Raw genomic sequence first — 4208 nt, forward strand, 5'->3', positions numbered from 1 at the left:
TCTACCCGTGGGAAACCTACCCCTAGTTTCAGGGGCCCTAACCCTGGGACCCCTAACCCTAGATTCATGGGCCTTACCCGTGGAGGCCCAATCCCTAGGTTCCGGGGTCCTACCCTTGGGGCTGCTAACTCTATTTCCAGGGGACCTAGCCATGGGGCCCCTAACCCTAGCTCCAGGGGTCCTACCTGTGTGGACTCTATCCCTTGCTCCAGAAGCCCTACTCGTGGGGCCCCTACCCTTAGCTCCAGAGGCCCTACCCGTGGGGCCCCTAAGCTTAGCTCCAGGGGCCCTACATGTGGGGACCCTAAACCTATCCTCAGGGACCCTACCCGACAGACCCCTATCCCTAGTTCCAGGGGCCCTTCCCATTGGGCAACTAACCCTTGCTACAGGGCCCCACTCCTGGGACATCTAAGCCTAGCTCCAGGGGCCCCTTCCCTTGGGCCTCTATCCCAAGCTCCTTGGGCCCTGTCCATTGAGACCCTAACCCTAGCTCCAGGGGCACTACCCATGGGGCCCATAACCCTAGCTCCAGGATCCCCACCCCTGGACACCTTACCCTAGTTCAAGGGGTCCCAATCATGGGGCCCCTCACCCTAGCTCCAGGTGCCCTAACCGTAGGACCCCTATCCCTGGCTCCACGGTCCCTACACATGAGGCCTCAAACCCTAGCTTCAGAGGCCCTACTCCTTGGACCTCTAATCCTAGAACCAGCGTCCTTACCCGTGGGGCCCCTAACACTAGCCCCAGTGGCCCTAACCATGGATCCCTAACCCTAGTTCCAGGGGCCCTTCCCTTGGGGCCCCTAAACCTAGTCCCAGGGGCCCTACCCATGGGACCCCTAACCATAGGTCCAGGGGCCATACCCCTGGGACCCCTAACCCTAGCTCCTACCTCTGGGGCCCATATGCCTTGCTTGAGAGGCCCAACCACTGGGGCCTCTAATCCTAGCTCCAGGGGTCCAACCCATGGGGACCCTAACCCTAGCTCCAGGGTCCCCATCCGTGGGGTTCCTAACCCTAGCTCCAGGGGCCCTACACGTGGTTCCCCTAACCTAGCACCAGAGGCCTTACCCGTGGGGCCTATAAACCTTGCTCCAGGGTCCCTCCCCCTGGGACTCCTAACCTGAGCTACAGGGGCCCTACATGTGGTGCCTCTTACCCTAGCTACAGGGGCCCTTTGCGTGGGGCCCCTAACCATATCTCCAGGGGCTGTCCCCGTGGGAACCCTAACCCTAGCTCCAGAGACCCTTCCCGTGGACCCCTAACCCTAGCTCCAGGAGCCCTTCCCCTGGGGGCCCTAAACCTAGCTCTAGGGGCCCTTCTCGTGGTGCCTGTAACCCTAGCTCCAGGTGCCCTACATGTGGGGCCCCTAACCATAGCTCAAGAGGCCCTGCTCGTGGGACCCTAACCCTAGCTCCAGGGGTGCGACCCATGGGACTCCTAACCCTAGCTCCAGGGGCCCTACCACTGGGACCTCTAACCCTAGCCCCCAGGGGCTCTACCCGTGGGGCCCCTAACTCTAGCTCCAGAGTCCTTACCTGTCGGACCATTAACCCTAGCTCCAGGGACATTACCCGTGGGGCCTCTTACTCTAGTTCCAGGGTCTCTACGCGTGGCGCACCTAACCAAAGCTCCAGGGGCCCTACGAGTGGTGCCCTTTACCCCAGCTCCAGTGGCGCAACCCCTGGAAACCCTAGCACCAGCTGCAGGGGCCCCACCCCTGGGACCCCCATCCCAGCTCCAAGGGCCCTACCCCTTGGGCCCCTAACCTTAGTTCCAGGGACCCTGCCCAAGGGGCCCATTACCCTAGCTCCAGGGGCCGTACCCGTGGGGCCCCTAACCTTAGCTCCTGGGACAGTACACATGTGGCCCCTAACCCTAGCTCCAGGGGACTCACCTCTGGGACCCCTAACTCTAGCTTCAGTTGCCCTACCCATGGGGCCCCTAACCCTAGCTGCAATAAACCTACCTGTGAGGCCTCTTACTCTAGCTCCAGGTGCCCTTACTGTGGGGCCCTGAACCCTAGCTCCAGGGTCGCTATGTGGGGCCCCTAACCCAAGCTCCAGGGGCCCAACCAATGAGGCCTCTTACCCTAGCTCCAGGGGCCCCACCCCGGGAAACCCTAACACTAGCTCAAGGGGCCTCATCCCTAGGACCCCTAACCCTAGCTCCGGGGCCCCATCCCTGGGGCCCCTAACCCTACCTTAAGGGGCCCAAACCATGGGGCCCCTAACCATAGCTCCAGGGGCCCTATGCGTGGGGTCCCTAACCCTAGCTCAAAGGTCCCTTCCAGTGGGGCTGCAGGGGCCCGACCCATGGGGCCCTTTACCCTAGCTCCAGGGGCCCCACCCCTGGAAACACTAACACGAGCTCCAGGGGCCTCTCCCTTGGGACCTCTAATGCTAGCTCCAGGGGCCCTACCCCTTGGTCCCCTGCCTCTAGCTTCAGGGACCCTACCCGTAGGTCCCCTTACTCTAATTCCAGGGGCCATACCCGTGGGACCCCTAACTTAAGTGCCAGGGGCCCTTCCCGTGGGACCCCTAACCCTAGCTCCTGGGACCCCACCCCTGGGACCGCTATGCTTAGCTTCAGGGGCCCCATCCCTGTGGCTCCAAACCCTAGCTCCAAGGGACCTACCCATGGGGCTCCTAACCCTGGCTCCAGGGGCCCTAAACGTGGTACCCTTAACCCTAGCTCCAGAGGCCCTACCCCTGGGACCCCTAACACTAGCTCCAGGGTCCCTACCCCTGGGGTGCCTAGCACTAGCTCCAGAGGCCCTACCTGTGGGATCCCTAACCCTAACTCCAGGGACCTTACCCTTTGGGCCCCTATCCCTAGCTCCAGGGGCCCCAACCTGGGACTCCTAACCCTAGCTCTTGGGGCCCCTCTCCTGGGACCGCTAACCCTAGCTCCAGGGGCCCTACCCTAGGGTCCCTAACCCTAGCTCCAGGGGCCCTATCCGTGGGACAACTAACTCTAGCTCCAAGGGCCCTGCTCCTTGGTTCCCTAAATATACCTCCAGAGGCGATACCCGTGGAACACCTAACCAAAGATCCTGGGACCCCACCTGTGGTTCCCCTTAGCCTAGCTCCAGGGGTACTACCCATGTGGCCCCTACCCCTAGCTCCAGGGACCCTTCCCCTGTGACTCCTAACCCTAGCTCCTGGGGCCCTACCCGTATAGCCCTTAACTCTAGCTTTAGGGGCCCTTCCCATGGGGACCCATCCCGAGTTCCAGGGTAGCTAACCCTGGTGCCCTTAATATTAGCTCGAGGGGCCCTACCTGTGGGACCCCTAACAGTAGCTCCAGGGGCTCTACCACAGGGGCCTCTAACCCTCGCTACAGGGACCCAATCCCTGAGGCCCCTAACCCAGCTGAAGGGGCCTTATCCATGGGGCCGCTTACACTACTCCAGGGGCCCTCCCCGTGGAGCCCCTAATCCTATCTCATGGGGCCCCACCCTGAGAACCCTAACCCTAGCTCCTGGGGCTCTATCCCTGGGAGCCCTACCCCTAGCTCCAGTGGCCTCACCCCTGGGACCCCTAAGCCTAGCTCCAGGGGCCCGACCCCTGGGGCCCCTAACCCGAGCTCCAGGGGCCCTACCAGTGGGGCACCTAATCCTAGCTCCAGGGGCCCTACCTGTGGGAATTCTAACCCTAGCTCCAGGAGCCCCATTCCAGGGGCATGTAAAACTATCTCCAGGGACCCTTCGCATGGGGCCCTTAACCCTAGCTCCAGGGGCCCTACACATAGGGCCCTTAACCCTTGCTCCAGGGTCCCTACCTCTGGGATGCCAATCTTAGAGACAGGGGCCCTACACATAGGGCCCTTAACGTTAGCTCCAGGGGCCCTACACGTGGGGCACCTAACCATACCTCCAGGGGCTCTACTAGTGGGAAACTTAACCCTAATTCAATGGGCCCTACCCGTGGGTCCCCTCACCCTAGCTTCAGAGGCCCTACCCGTGGGACCCCTAACCCTAGCTCCAGGGGCATACCCATGGGTCCCCTAACTCTAACTCTAGGGTCCCCACCACTGAGACCCCTAACTGAAGCTCCAGGGGCCCCATCCCTGGGGCCCGTAATGCTAGCTACAGGGGCCTTACCCATGGGGCCCCTAACCCTACCTCTAGGGCCCCCATCCCTGAGGTCCCTAACCCTAGTTCCAGGAGCCCTACCCGTGGGGTCCCAAACCCTGGTTCCAGCA

Source organism: Gopherus evgoodei, chromosome 24 (genome assembly GCF_007399415.2).
Source record: "Gopherus evgoodei ecotype Sinaloan lineage chromosome 24, rGopEvg1_v1.p, whole genome shotgun sequence".
NCBI classification, from domain to species: Eukaryota; Metazoa; Chordata; order Testudines; family Testudinidae; genus Gopherus; species Gopherus evgoodei.